The 15900-nt window shown below is 52.0% G+C and overlaps 1 protein-coding gene across 1 annotated transcript in view; it reads left to right on the top strand.

The window, feature by feature from the left end:
- Window positions 1-329: 329 nt before the first annotated feature.
- Window positions 330-15900, top strand: part of Kcnj12 (potassium inwardly rectifying channel subfamily J member 12) — a 50696-nt gene continuing 35125 nt past the window's right edge. Inside the window, exon 1 of the mRNA XM_045131943.1 lies at window positions 330-391. The gene's annotated coding sequence lies outside the window, so the exon portion shown is untranslated. The remainder of the gene's footprint in view (window positions 392-15900) is intronic.

Here is a 15900-nt window from a genome sequence, read left to right as displayed (position 1 = left end):
TGCCGGGCACCGGGGGTGGGGGGGGCGTCGCGGAGCGCGCCCGGCCCTGCCCCGGGATCAGATAACTGCGGCGGGGGAGGGGGTGGGTCAGCCGCGCTCGCAGCGGGACTGAGCGACTGAAACCGGCCGCGCCGACCGGAGCAAGCTCCGCGCGGCCGGGGGCGCCGTCCAGGCGAGCGCCCCCGACCCGTGGGCCGGCCGGTGGCGCCCGGCAACGACGCGCCCCCTTCGGCATGGAGCGCCCCCGGAGGCTGCCCTGAGGCGGCGGCCGGCCGAGACGGCAGCAGCGGCGGCGGCGGCAATGCAGCCAGCGCGGCGGCCACCAGGACCAGGAACGGCAGCCCGGAGCTCGGAGGACGCGGGGCGCGCCGCGCCCGTGCCACGGACCGAGGTAGGTGTGCGGCCCCGGGCGGGCGCACGGCCCGCGGGCTCCGTCTCAGCCCTCCCCGCAGGCCCCTTGCCGGCCCGGGCTGAGCGCGAGGTGTTGCAGCCCCTGGGAAGGTGGGGCAGGGAGCTTTCTTTTTTTTTTCCTTCTCTCTCTCTCTCTCTCTCTTTTTTTTCTCCTCTCCCTGGGTAAAAGAAATGCTGACTGCGAGCTTTTCTTCCCTGCCATGTTCCGGGCTACCGCCACCACGGAACTTTGCACCCGGCTCACCTCCACCCGTGGTGGAAGGGGCCCTCCAGGAAACTTTGAGGAGACCTCGCCCCCCCCGCCCCAACTCTGGCTGCTTTGCTGATGGTGGTGGTGGTGCTGGGGGGCTCGGAAGCAGCAGCAGGCGGAGCCACTTTTGCGGGAGGTCTTAGGTGTGACCTTCCCTGAGACCTGTCATCTAGGTGGGGTCCAGAGTGGGTGCGCATCGCAGGCTTGACTGACGGCCCAAGAATGCACCCCCCCCCTCTTGCCAAGTCCTGGGGATTCTTGGAGTCATTTCTCTGTGCATTGCTCTTTGCTGGTAATAGAGTAAAAATATTTTGGATATGATTTCCACGCCGCCCCCCCCCCCCGCGGGAGCCAGCCGGCAAGTCCAGGGGCTCCCTTTAGCCTTTTCAAAAGTCGGCCCGTGAGAAATCCACAGGGACTCAGGGATAAGGAGGGTCTCTCTTAAGCGGACAGCTCTGCTCTGAGTACTGTGGGAGGAGCTGGGCCCAGGGGGAGAGGCAGCTGGGATGAGAGCGCCTGGTGGGGGCTTGTGAGTGTGCCTGCCTTGGGTTTGTGCACTTGTCATGTGAATGCGTTAAGACCGTGTTGGGGACGGAGCTCATAGCAAAGTGACACTTTGGTGTTGGCTTCCTGTTCTGGGAGGTTCTGTCTCACCACTGCCTAGGCCTGGTGGGACCAGGGCTGCCTCTTCCTGGCTTCCCAGGGAGTGCCTACTCCAGAGTGCCATACTGCCTGTGGCCATTTCTTTTCCTCCTTAGTCCCCGGTGCCCCAGGCCAGAGCCCTGGGGCACAACACTGGGGACCTCTCGACCGCTACATACTCCTCCCCAACCTGGGCCCACACTGCTGAGATCAGTAGCCTCATCTTTGAAGACTGGAATCCACAAGGGCTCCCCATCTCTGAGATGCCAGCCCCTGGCTGCTGATCCATGGGACCAGACTCGAGTTTCATCTTGAACTAGTCAGCTCATTTTTTTTTTTGGGGGGGGGGCTTCCTCAACCAACCTTTATCCTGGGCCACAGCCATGTGCTGGTGAGGAGTCAGGGAGGGGAGGCAGATCTGAGTACCTGGTTTCTTTTTGAGGAGCCCCACCTCTATGAGGCCGTCAGTGCCTGCACAGGACCCCCCATCCCCCGAGACTTCTCACCAATATCAGTCACTATGTTCCAAAGGCTCTTCCAACCAGCCAGAGGACCCAAAGTTTGTTGCCATAACAGGGGAACCTGGCCGGGGGATGAGTCCCCCAAGAGAGCAGGGTGGGAATGGGGAGATGTTCAACCACCCTTGGGGATAAAGAAGATCCCTTCAGAGTGCTGGACAACAGAACAGAACCCTTTTGTCCACTGGAACCCTTCTGTGTGCATATAGCAGGTGTCCTGTTAAGTGTCTTGTTGACGTAGGTTTGGCAGGTGTGAGCCTTTGAGTCCCTGGCTTCCTTGGGGTTCCCCTTCCTCCTGGGTTGGGTGGGCATGAGGAAAATGAACCTGCACATTGGAAGGGGCCACAGCTAGAGCTCCAAGCTGTCTACCTCCTTTGGACCCTTCCTGAGTCCAATCCCCATGTCCAGTCTCGCAGGGCCACCGCGCTGCCCGGGCAGGGTCCACCATAGGGGTGAGCCTGGTGAAGGGCTGTCTAGAACCTCTGCTTCCAAAGGCATGCATCAGGTTTGGTTTAAAGCCAAACCTTGTCTTGTTTTCCCCATGTCAAAGAACCTTCCTGATGAGGGTTACTGTGTCCCTCTACCCTATGCAAGCAGGATGCAGTGATCCTGGGTGGCCCTCCAGCAGGGAAACGACAGAGGCAGTAGCAATGTAACTGTAACAGAGTTGGCCACAGCAGCACCCTGGGGCTCTGCCGCACTGGGACGAGCACAGCCTGCAGCTAGTTCCCTCAGGCCTGGCTAGGCTTCCAGTGCCCTGGGGCCATAGTTGGCATGAATAAGCATGGCACCCAAAGGCTTTGGCACCGAGTTGGGCGGAAGTGACTGTGTTGTCACTCCCGGCAGCCCCTGCCTGAGGCCTGGCAAGAGCCACAGAGGTATACTGAGGTGCTTGGCCAGTAGTCCGTCTCGGTTCCCCTTCCCCCCCCCCCCCCCCAAATTCCATACTCCTAGCTCAGCTCTAGGCAAGACCCTCCCTTCTGACAGGTGCAGCTGGTGCCTGTGGCTAGGCTTCAGGCAGGGATTTACTGTGAGTGACACATGGACACACCTGCCTCTTCTCTGTGGCCTGGCATTGGAGCTCTGCCAGTGGCTGGCACTGAGGAGAGACCAGGAGGGGGTGGCTCGTGGGCAGCAGGGGGGGAAGGCTGGGCAGGCCCCTCTGCTTAGTGGTGTGATGGGGCCTAACAGCAGGGAATGCAGTGGATGAAATAAGAATGAAGGGAGCTGCCTGAAAGTGGGCCACAGGCAGGGCTGCCGGTACTTCAGAGGATCCATGGAGGCGGAGTGGAGGCCTTTCTAGATGAGCTGGCCCCAGGAAGGAGCTGAAGGCCCAGCACCTGGCCAGCTGATTTAATTTGCTAATGGCCCGCTAGTGCGGAGAGCAACATCAGCTCCGCTGTATAGACAGTGATGGAGGCCAAGAGGTTTGGAGCTGTTTTGTGGCCTGTGTGCCTCTGACCCAGGAGCTCTGGGCTCACCCAGAGACAGGCCACACCCTCCTGCCATCCGCAGACAGCCTTGCCTAGGGTATTTGTGTCCCAGGCTATCTTCCACCCCTGCCACCAGGCCCTGGGGTCTGCCTGCCTTTTCAGCCCTCGGGAAGTTGCTTCCTCATGATGCCGTGAAGTCCTGGCGTGCAGGTGGGGCTCTCGACATGCCCCCCCCCCCCGAAGCCTCAGTGACGACCTCACAAGCTGTGTTGGCTGTGTGTTCTGGAGTGGAGACGCCAGTGTCCAGCACACTTATAATTGGCTGTTGCATAAGTGGGTCTCACTGTTTGGGGAAGATTTGAGGACATGAGGAGTGTCCGAGAGGCAGGTGGAGCAGGCCACGTACTCACAGCGTCGGTGTCTCGTCCCTGACGTGGCACTGAAGCCAAGCAAGGGAGGTTCTGGATGGGAAGCAGGAGGAGCCTTTTACACATGCCTCTGGGGGACGGTGGGCTGGGCAGAAATGAGCCCACAAATGCGGAGTGTGGGCACTTGGTCTCTGATCCTTAGGGATCTGTCACTGTGGCCCAGTGGGAAACAGACTACAGAGGGGAGGTAGATTGCTGTGTAAGTGGTCTCAGGGGCTGATGTCTCACAGCTCTAGTTTTCTTGTGTATCTACCAAAGTGACAGCTACAGAGGTGGCGTCAATGAGGACATGGGGACCCAGGTGACCTGGGTCCTGTGCTCTCCCTGGCCTTCTGCTCGGCAGCACTGGCTATCGTTGCAGGAATGCAAGCATAACCAGCAGGCCTTCGAGTCCTTCCTAGCCACCCCCTTGCTGGGCATCAGCGCTGCTTTGGGGTTGGTGGGTTCAGTCTTGTGTACCCTCGAGAGCCTGCTAACAGACCTCGGGTCACCTGTGGCCCGGGTCTCTTTGGAAGACTCAAACTTGGAGAGGGATGGGAACAAACAGGAAAGGCTATGGGGGAGCTGGGGAGATGGCTTAGCAGTTAAGCGCTTGCCTGTGAAGCCTAAGGACCCCGGTTCGAGGCTGGATTCCCCAGGACCCACGTTAGCCAGATGCACAAAGGGGCACACGCGTCTGGAGTTCGTTTGCAGTGGCTGGAGGCCCTGGCGCGTCCATTCTCCCTCTCTCTCTCTCTGCCTCGTTCTCTGTCTGTTGCCCTCAAATAAATAAATACAAATAAACAAAAAAGAAATAAACAAAAAAAGGCTATGGAAGTGGAGGTTTCTGCCAGGGCCTTCATTGTTTGAGAACTTGCTGTGTGCTTGACCTTCTCTGGACGGGGGTAGCCTCAGCTACATGTGTGCTGTCTGACACACTGCATGTGCAGAAGCCTGGTAGTGGGAATTATATTCCATCTTCAGAGCTTGTTGGGGCCCACCTGGGGTCTAGAGTTTGGGCTTGAGTCCTTGACCCTGATGTCCTGGGGCTGAGCAAGAGGAGTGAGGTTTGGGGCCTCTGTTGGCACCTTCTCGAACTCTAAATCTGAGTCTGGCTGTGAACATCCTTAACTTAGCCTGCAAGGAGAGAAACCAGTCCCACTGTAGGTATGAGCATACTGAGGCCCAGGGAGGTAGGTGCCTCTTGGTTAACTGTGGCTCCTCTGGGTGATGGGTCATTCTGCTGCCTGCTTGACTTCCCCCACCTGGCCTTGGGGGGAGGTGGGTGGGCCACGTTCCCACTGCTGCTGGTATTTTTTTTCCCCCCTTTGGGTTTTTTTTTTTTTTTTTTTTTTTGTTTTTTTGAGGTAGGGTCTCACTCTAGCCCAAGCTGACCTGGAATTCACTATGGAGTCTCAGGGTGGCCTTGAACTCACGGCGATCCTCCTACCTCCGCCTCCTGAGTGCTGGGATTAAAGGCGTGCGCCACCACACCCGGCTACTGCTGCTGGTATTTTGATCAGTGCAACTCCCTTGCTTTCTTATGAGCATGAAATCTAGGTTTTGTTTGTTTTTGTTTTTGTTTTTCGAGGTAGGGTCTCACTCTAGCCCAGGCTGACCTGGAATTCACTATGTAGCCTCTGGGTGGCCTTGAACTCACGGCGATCCCTCCTACCTCTGCCTCCCAAATGCTGGGATTAAAGGCATGTGCCCCATTGGCTGGCTGACATCTAGGTTTTATATATACTTTTTAATTGGTGGGTTTTTTTTTGTTTTTTTTTTTTTTGGTTTTTCGAGGTAGGGTCGCACTCTGGCTCAGGCTGACCTGGAATTCACTATGGAGTCTCAGGGTGGCCTCGAACTCTTGGAGATCCTCCTACCTCTGCCTCCCGAGTGCTGGGATTAAAGGCGTGAGCCACCGCGCCTGGCTTGACTTTTTAATTTTTAAAATGTGATCAGCATTAGCAGTGTCCCTGTCTGTGAGGTGAACCTAATGCTTTCTTGTGATCTGTTGGTGGCCCAGCACAGACCTTCTTTTCTCCCCTGAGTGGATGGGGGATCACCTGGGGACAAGTGAGAGACCAAATCAAGGGCAAACTGGAACCTCGAGTGTCTCTCCCTGCCCCCATCTTGGAGGGTATTTGTGGGTGGGGGTAGGAGTGACATGGCACCCTCAGTGTGGGAGCTAGACCTGCGTCCAGAGAGGGGTCACACAGAACATGTTTAGAAGGAAGATGGGAGCCTCTGCCTTCCACGGCCTCCTTTGAGCTGTGAAGAAGCTTGGTGGTGGGGTGTAGGTGAGGGGGGAATGAGCGAAGAAAGTGGGATGCTTTGGCTGCTACGTGTGTGAGAGAGGCTGAGAGGATAGAGTGAGAGAGGTCTGAAGGAGCCGCGAGGCCCAGGCTGGAGGCGTGTCCTTACCCTTGCCCACCTCCGTCTTCCAGCTGCAGCTCGAGGCCCCCCTGAGCTGGCTGCTCCAGCCCTGCAATTCTCCATCACTTAAAGCAAAAATAAATCACTTCCAGCAGCTGGTGTTTTGGGTGGCAGCAGCCGTGTCCCCTCCTTGCCCTGACCTCTGCCTCTGGGATCCCGACCTCAGGATAAGACTAGCCTCCTGCTCAGGTCTGTGGGAGGCTGTGAAAGGGCATGAGGGCTTCGCATGGTCTGGGGAGGTCACATGGAGGGCAGAGGCATGGTTGGGTCCCTGGGGGCTCTAAGTCCCCAGGTGGCAGGTGAAAGTCCTACCTTAGCCTGGTGGAAATTGGCTTGGGAGGGCTAGAGCATTACAAACTCAGAGTAACTTGGCCACCTGCTGGTCATGGACCACCTGCCCACCCCCCCCCCCCCAACTTAGATAGTACTCTTGAGGCCTGGACATCTCATTTCTTTCTCTTCTCTCCCGACCCTTCTCAGAGAATCCTAGAGGTCTTGACTTGTCAAATGCTATGACGCAGGCCCCGAGGATGTCAAATTTTAGCATCATTCGTGCTTTCAACAAATAGCTTTGGGCACGTGTGCACGCTGCGCCCAGTGCAGGGAGGCTGGGACCGTGGACGTGCACCCAGAACACTCACCCCTGTCAGGCAACGTCCTCTCCTGCCTTGGGTGTGTGGCCCTCCCTGCCCCCTCTCCACGCCCCCCTCCTGCTGTGGGGCTAACATCTCTGAGGGTGGCAAGGATAAAATAGCAAAGCGAAGAAGGAGTCGCGGACTTGGTTGTATTCATTTGTTAATTATTACGGTCTTTAATTACGGTAGTGCTGCGCGTACATGGTCCAGTTACAACAGTGAGAGTGGAAAGTATAGTCCTGCCTCCCCCCCCCCCCGCCACCAAATGCTTCATGTTCTCAAAGTGATTGGGATTTTTTTCAGTGACTGTGTAAATGTGTTTATGTGGCTGAAAGTACGTAAGATCTGTAGTCCCCTCTTCCTCCTCCCTCCTCCCGCCCATATAACACATTCCTTGGTTTCCCACACCAGGAGCCTGGCCATGTGGTGTCCAGTGTCTGCAGTCCCAGGGCTCTGGTACTATCTCCTGTGGGTGTGAGTTAAGGGCTGAGTTACACAGTCTGCAGACCATGGCATCCTGGCTATGTGTGGAACCTTTGAAAGCGCCAAGCTCATCTGTCCTTGACTCTTTATAAAGTTTTAGTGGTGCTGAGGCAGGGGACCTGCATGTGCAGCATTGGAGCAGCTTAGACTCAGGCTTGCCTGGGGGCCTCCTTCTTTGGATCCCTTGGGGAATTTAAATCATCCATGGCCCCAGAATTCTGGCTTAGAGGGCCTGGGGAGCCTGGGAGCCTATGCATCTTAATGCACCCCCCCCCCAGCCACCAGTCCAGCCCCTGTGGGAAGATAGCCTGTCGCTGTCCAGCCGCGCAGCTCTCCAAACTCTCAGCAGGTCTGATCCCCCAGCACGTGGGGCTGGCCAGCTTCAAGACAGAACAAGTCCCGAAGGGGAGATGCCCACGGTTTTTCTCAGAGGGTTCCTGCTTCCCTGGCTCTCCTTTTCCTGACAGCCCTCTGCCTGTAAGCTCTGGCTCTTGGTACCCTCCACTTGCTTTCCTCCCCATCTTCATCCCTGAATCCTAGTTTGAGGAGAATGGGGCCCCTGGCTAGAAGTGATATACTATAATATAGTACTGTGATTTCAGGAGAGGTGATAATGACCATGCCTGATGCCCTTCCCCTTCAAGCCTGTTTCCCTATTTGTGAAATGGGCACTAGATCCAACCCTGTGGCGCACCATCTTCTCCTGCCCTGTGAGTTTGGCTCTGTGATCAGGGCAGGGCGGCTTCTTGCCCTCCATCATGTAGCCGGAGGCTTGGCTGTGCCAACAGTTCCCCTGCTGGGCCTCAAGCTGTCAGGAGCACCTGCCCCATCAAAGGAGCCAAGCCCCTCCCTGGCTTCTGGGAGAGTTGAGGTCCACGAGGAGTGTCCCCAGAAACCTTAGTGGTCGTCTGGGAATGGCCCAGGCCCCCCAGGGCGGTGTGACAGAGCATGTCCACCACCATATTCCTTTTCTGTGCTGGTCGTGAGCTAGCCTGGGCCTGGCCAACAGAGTCATAGCCCCTTGGGATCCTGGCCTTGACCCTGTGGCAGATGCATTGGCTCTGGCTCACCCTGACTCAGTTGCCTCCTGCTGGCCGCAGCTCCAGCTGGGTATCTTGAGGATACCTTGAGATATCTTGGGAAGGGGACCCAAGTCCAAACATGAAATCCATTTGTGTTTCATCTACACTTTGTACACAGAGCCTGCATGCATTATCTTTAATGACTTTGTAGAAGACAAAGTGTCAAGGTATAGAATTTCCCTTTTGTGTCGCTTTGTTTGTTTATTTTTATTTATTTATTTGAGAGCAACAGAGAGAAGGAGAGAGAGAATGGGCATGTCAGGGCTTCCAGCCACTGCAAATGAACTCCAGACACGTGCACCCCCTTGTGCATCTGGCTAACGTGGGACCTGGGGAACCGAGCCTCGAACCGGGGTCCTTAGGCTTCACAGGCAAGCGCTTAACCGCTAAGCCATCTTCCAGCCCTCGTGCTTTTTTATAATGCATTCTTGTGTGCGTGTGTGTAGAGCATTGTGGTGTATGCACATGTATGTAAAAATGTATGCACACTATGTGTGTGTGTGGAGGCCAGAGGAGAATGCCAGGTATCTTTTATTTTTGTAACTTTTTATTGAAAACCTCTGTTCATATAGAAACATATCATGTTCATAATCCCTTCTCATTGACTTTCCTTTTCCCACTTCTAAACGGCCCTCCACTGAATCCCTTCTTTCCAATTGATCTCCTATTTAAAAAAAAAAATTTTTTTTTTTGATGCAAGCCCAACAGACTGGCCTGTTTTTTACTACGTAATCTCATGACGATCTTGTACTCATGACGATCCTCCTACCTCTGCCTCCCAAGTGCTGGGATTAAAGGCGTGTGCCACCACACCCAGCTTAGACTGGCCTTTTTTAAAAAAACTAATAATTTATTTATTTTTGTTGACAACTTTCATAATTGTAGACAATAACCCATAGTAATTCCCTTTCTCCCCACTTTCCCCTTTGAAATTCCACTCTCCATCATGTTTTCTCCCTCTCTCAACCAGTCTCTCTTTTATTTTGATGTCATCATCTTTCCTCCAATTATGATGATCTTGTGTAGGTAGTGTCAGGCACTGTGAAGTCATTTATATCCAGGCCAATTTGTGTCTTGAGGAGCACGTTGTAAGGAGCCCTTCCCTTCCTTTGGCTCTTACATTCTTTCCGCCACCTCTTCTGCAATGGACCCTGAGCCTTGGAAGGTGTGATAGAGATATTTCAGTGGTGAGCACTCCTCTGTCACTTCTTCTCAGCACCATGGTGCCTTCTGAGTCATCCCAAGGTCACTGCCATCTGAAAAGAGAAGCTTCTCTAACCAAAAGTGAGAGTAGCATTAATATATGGGTATGAACATTAAGAGAAGTGCTTACTGGGAAGTTTGGTGAGCATAGTATATACATTTAGACAGTGGCCTTTTCATGCAAGAAAGTGTACGCATGAGAGAATTGACGCCCTAGGGCTTCCAGCCACTGCAATCAAACTCCAAACACATGAGTCCCCTTGTGTGCATGTGCGACCTTGTGCAGTTTGCATTACTTTGTGTGTCTGGCTTGCATGAGATCTGGAGTATCGAACATGAGTCCTTAGGCTTCGCCGGCAAGGGCCTTAACCGCTAAGCCATCTCTCCAGCCCTGGTCTCCTATTCTGACGTCATCATTTTTCCCTCATATTTTGCAGGTCTCATATAGGTAGCATCAGCCACTGTGAGGTCATGACTATCCACTTTGTGTCTAGAAGACAGTTTTGCAAAGCAATCCTCCCCTTCCTTTGGCTCTTACATTCTTTCCACCAACTCGTCCACAGAGGTCCCTGAGCCTTGGAGAGTGTGACAGAGATGACTCACTCAGTGCTGAACAGTCCTCTGTCCCTTCTTCTCAGCACTTCAGGTGGGTTTTTTTTTGAAAAGAGAAGCTTCTCTAACCAAAAGTGAGAGTATCATTATTATATGGACATGAACATAAGTAGGTAGAGGGCAGTTTGGTGGATCCAATTTTTCAGTTAGCCAGACAGTAACATATGACCTTCCCAGACATAGACTTTTGATTAGGTTTTCAGTACCAGGCAGTAATTCCCTCTCATAGAGCAGGCCTCAAGTCCAATCAGGCAGCAATTGATTTTCCCCAAAACAGACATGCTACCGTTGCACTAGTTGATACATTTGGCTTGGCTGAAGAGCCATAAAGCTTGCAGGGTCCACTGCTGGCTAACACTAGTGATGAATTATCTCACCCAACAGGCTGCATAGCTCTTTCCAGCATCCTGACAGGTCGTCAACAGGGAGGAGGCTTCCAGCTCAGCTGCAGCTTGATTTCTCAGTGACCCTGCAGCCCAGGCATGTGCAGTCTTCAGCAATGGGGTCTTACCACCTAGTTCTGGTGGGCAACCAAGAGCCTTGGCAATGGCCTCCTTGACCAACAGCTTGCTGGAAGGTGTCCTAGGGTATCCTTTTCTTATCACTCACTTGCACCGTTTCTTTCCTTGAGACCTGGTCTCTCCTTCAACCCAGACCTGCTGTCCACACAGTGAACCCAGAAATTCTCTGGTCTTGGCTCCTCATGAACCGGAGTTACACGTATATATGGCCACACCCAGCTTTTCCACGAGGGCCCGAGAGGTCCCCATGCTTCATTGACGAGTGCTTTCAGCCACGGAGCCAAGCCATCTCCCCAACCTCTTGGGTCTTGTGCATATTTGGCAAGCACATTACCATTGATCTACATTCCCAACCTTCTTTTTTAAAAAAAATTTTTTTTTACGTTAGGGAGATTGCTCAGTGGTTAAAAGCATGTGTTTGTAAAGCTTGCTGGCCCCGGTTTGATTCCCCAGAACCCAGGTAATATCAGATACACAAAGTTATACATTCATCTGGAATTCTTTTCCAGTAGAAAGAAGCCCTGTATGCCTATTCTTTCTCATTATCTTTTTCTCTCTCCTTGCAAATGACTAAATAAAAATATTTTAAAATAGTTTGTGGGCTTGGAGAGATGGCTTAGCAGTTAAAGCACTTGTTTGCAAAGCCTAACGACCGGGGTTTGATTCCCCAGGACCCACGTAAAGCCAGATACACGAGACTGCACATGCATCTGGAGTTCATTTGTAGTGGCTAGAGGCCCTGATGCACCCATTCTCTCTCTCTCTCTAGCTGCCTTCTCTCTCACTTTCAAATAAATAACTGAATACAATAAAAATAGTTTGTGTTGTGTTCAGAAGCCACATTAGAAAAATTTCAGTGCTGGGTGAGCTAGGGTCTAGTGAGGCTCCTGATGCCCCCAAAACATTAGAGGCTATTGCCGAGGCTCTTGGATGGCCACCAGAACCTGATTGCTGAAGACTCCACATGCCTAGGTTGTAGGTCACTGAGAAATTAAGCTGGAGCTGACCTGGGAGGGAGCCTCCTTCCTATTAACTAGCTGTCAGGATGCTGGAAAGAGCTATGTAGCACACAGCCTTTGGGAGGAGAAAGGTCATCAGTGGTCTTAACTGCAAGACTTATGGCTGACCTGCCAGACAAAATTTACCAACTGGTGCAATGGTGGCATGTCGGTTATGAGGAGAACCACCTACTCTCTGGTTGGATTTGGGCCCTGCTCCACAGAAGGAAATTCATGTCTGGTACTGAAAAATCTAGTCAAAAGCCTATGGCTGACGAGGTCATAAGCCCTAGGAGGGGCAGTGGGAAACTACTACTTTTGACTGGCTAAATGCTCATATTATGCCCACCAAACTGCCCTCTAATGCCACTTATGTTTATGTCCGTATATTAATGCTACTCTCACTTTTGGTTGGAGAAGCTTTTCTTTTCAGATGACATTGACCACTTGCGTGACTCAAAACTCACCAGAGTGCTAAGAAATGACAGTGGAGTGTTCAGCACCAAGACATCTCTGTCACATCCTTGAAGGTGCAGGGACCATTGTGGAAGAGGTGGCAGGAATAATGTAAGAGCCAAAGGGAGGAGAGGGCTGCTTACAATACTGTCCTCCAGACACACAATAGTCTTGATATTCATGAGCCACAGTGGCTGACACTACCTACACAAGATGAGCATAATGTGAGGGGGAAAATGATGACATTAAAATGAAAGAGAAACTACTAGTTGGAAAGAAGGGATTTGGTTGGGGGAAGGGTTTGGGAGGGGAGGTGGAATTTGGAAAAGAGAACTTGGGAGTGGGAGAAGGGGATTATGACCATGGTATATTGCCTATATTTATGGAAGTTGTCAATAAAAGGCTTAAAATAGTTTATTTTTGTTGTTGTTTTGAGACAGGGTCTCACTTAGTTGTCATGGCTGGTCTGGAACTTTCAGTCTTCCTGCCTCAGCCTCCTGAGTGCCAGGATAGCCAGGTACAGCTTGGAATCATTTGCCTGTGGGGTCACGGCAACACTTGGAATGTTTTGGAGTTTGGAGCATTTCAGGCTTCTGATTTTGAGATGTGGGATGCTTATCCTGTACAGTTATATTGTCCCCTTGTTCTGGAGACAGATAGGTTTCCCCTGAGAGTTCTGAGGGACTTGGATGGTGCTTCTCCTGGCTTCCGGTGGCTGCCAGCAACCCTGATACATTGGGCTTGTCAAGGCATCGTTCCTCTCTGCTTTGGTTGTCACACGGCTTCCTTGTGTCTTTTCTGTCTCTTGTATAAGAGGTTTTGCCATTGGATTTAGAAGCACCCTAGCCCAGGATCAACTCAGCTCCAGATCATAAGTTATATTTGCAGAGCGCATATTCACAGCTTCCTGGTGGAGGACGTACCTTTTTTGAGGGAGTTGGGCAGATTTTTGAAACAATGTCCCATGTTTCACTTTACCTTTTCTTCTTTTAAAATAATTCTCTCTGTGTGTGTGTGTGTAGGGCAAGTACACCAGGCCTCTTGCTGCAAATGCACACCAGGCTCCTTTTGAATCCCTTGTTGTATGTGGCACCCAGGCTGGGAGGCTTTGCAAGCAAGCACCTTTAACTGCTGAGCCATCATCCCAGCCCCTTTGCTTCTTTCTTGAGACATGGTTTTATATGGAGAACTGGTTGCCCTTGAATTTTCTGAATTTTGCCTCAACCTCCCCAGTGTAATCTCCCCAGAGATTACAGGACCAAGTCACTGTGCCTGGTTTGATGTTGTCTTCTTTAAGAAAAATGGAGGACTGTGGGCTGGAGAGATGACTTAGTGGTTAAGGCACATGCCTGCGAAGCCTAAGGACCCCGGTTCAATTCTCCAGGTCCCACGTAAGCCAGATGCACATGGTGGCGCATGCATCTGGTGTTCGTTTGCAGTGGCTAGAGGCCCTGGCACACCCATTCTCATTCACACACTCTCTCTCTGTCTCTAATAAACAAACAAAAATAGAAAAACAGAGGATTGGGAGTGCAACTCAGAGGCAGCCAGCATGTTTGCCATGCAGGCACGAAGCCCCAACTTTTGTCACTAGAAAAACAAAATCTTTAAAAAAAATTAAAAGAAAGAAAATAAAGAAAAAAAATGTGCTTTTTGGATAACATGCTTTGGAGACATGTAGTATTAGGGTTCCAGTTTTTTTTTTTTTTTTTTTTTTTTTTTGCCATGTGTAGGTTCTTGGGCAGATGGACTGCATGCTTTCAGTCTCCTCCGAGGCACAGAGATAGTAGTGGTCTTTCCCCCATGAGACTGTTTTGAACAATCAAAGTTCACATCCAGTCCTGGCTCATGGAAAGGAGTGGGAGATGCCAACTTTTGTGGCAAGATGGTTTTGAGATCTGTCTTGTGTTTCCTGCAAGAGGCTGAGTTTGGGCTCAGCTAATCTGCTTTCTGATGCCTTCATTCCCAGGTCTCTGTGCAGCCTTGGCTGTCACTCACTGACATGGCGCTGTATTGCTAGATCCTTAGGTCCTCGTACCTGACCATCCAAACAGAAGGGTCTAGACATTTTTTTCCCCCAGGCAGAAGGGTCACAGAGCCCCTGAGCACAATTGCAGTTAGCTGCGGGGCAGTCCACTAGCCACACCGACCCTGTGAGATCTGTGAGCGTTCACCCTGGGCCTCTTGAATCTGTTCTCCCCGTCCTGGTCTAGAGCCTGGCCCCTCCTTCACCCTCTAAGTCCTGGGCACATGCCTCTCCCAAAGATTGGACTGGACTCTGTGGATGATGTCACCGCCTTTCTTTGAGAAAAATCAAAGCAGATCCCATTAGCCTGCACCCCAGTTTCTTACCTTTGGGTGCCATCTCTTCCCTGCAGATGCATTGCCATGTCTTTCCCACGGGGTCCGGTTCCCTCTGGCCTACCTGCATCAGTTGTATCCAGGGTCCTTTTCTCCACTGGACCCTTCCTTCTTTCCCAGCAGGATTTCTTTTCCACTTCCTAACTCAAGGGGTTCCATGTGCTTTGCTGAGTTTGGGGAGCCAGAACTTGGATCTGTCAGGCTGAGATTGGAGTCAAGTCTCCCTTTGTGTGTCTTCTCATCCCCAAGACTGGATCCACTGCCAAATCCTTGTGCCTGGGCCATCCAAACAGAAGGTTCTGGAAATGGTTCTGCCAGGTTTAAGAGACTAAGGCTTTGTGATTTTTAAAAAATGTATTTAAAAAATTATTTATTTGAGAGAGAGAAAGAGAAAAAGAGGCTGATAAAGAGAGAAAGAGAGAGAGAGAGAGAATTGGCATGTCAGGACCGTTAGCCACTGCAAACGAACTCCAGACACATATACCACCTTGTGTATCTGGCTTTACATGTGTACTGGGGAATTGAACCTGGGTCCTTGGGCTCTGCCAGCAAGTGCCTTAACCACTAAGCCAACTCTCCAGCCCCTGATCTTTTAAAAAATATTTTATTTATTTATTTATTTATTTATTTATTTATTTATTTATTTATTTGAGAGAGAGAGAACCAGAGAGAATATGGGCACTCCAGGGCTTCTAGTCATTGCAGACAAACTCTAGACACATGCACCAACTTGTGCATTTGGTTTGTGTGGGTACTGGGGAATTGAGCCTGGATCCTTAGGCTTTGCAGACAACATGCCTTAACTGCCGAGCCATGTCTCCAGCGCACCTTTGTGATTTTTGAGAGCACTCCATAGGTAGAGTACTCCAGCAGAGCTCGTGCGTGTCACGGCCACCTGGAGGGCCCCTCCCCCCACTGCTTGGCACCCCGACTTCTGGCCGTGAGGCTCTGCGTGTCCTGTGGCTTAGATGGAGCATGTCCCTTCCTGCAGCTCGTTCCTGAAGCTGCATGCTCTTGCAGGGAGGGTATTCTCAGATCCCCATCCTGTCCCCTGGGTTAAGCCCTCAGCTAGTTTGGTAGAGAGATCTTTTACTTTTTATTTATTTATTTTTGAGGGAGGGAGGGAGAGAGTGTTTGCGCAGCAGGACCTCTAGCCGCTGCAGTTGAGCTCCAGACACGTGCACCAGCTTGTGGGCATGCAGCACCTTGTGTGTCTGGCTTATGTGGGGAGGCGAACCTGGGTCCTTAGGCTTCACAGACAAGTGCCTTAACCACTAAGCCATCTTGCCGGCCCGCTAGCTCTTTTCTCATCTCTTGAGGTCTTCATAGCTGTCCCAAGGGATGTGGAGCTGCAGCCACTTCATAGATTCCAAAACTAAGGTACAGTGAGGTTGTGGCATACTCTGAGTCCTGTGCGCCTGGAGCCCAAGGGCAGTGACCATAGCAGCTGGGTCT

The sequence above is a fragment of the Jaculus jaculus genome, chromosome 12 (assembly GCF_020740685.1).
Source record: "Jaculus jaculus isolate mJacJac1 chromosome 12, mJacJac1.mat.Y.cur, whole genome shotgun sequence".
Lineage (NCBI taxonomy): Eukaryota > Metazoa > Chordata > Mammalia > Rodentia > Dipodidae > Jaculus > Jaculus jaculus.
Note: the sequence above shows the minus strand (reverse complement) of the source record. Positions and strands in the feature narration are given on the sequence as shown.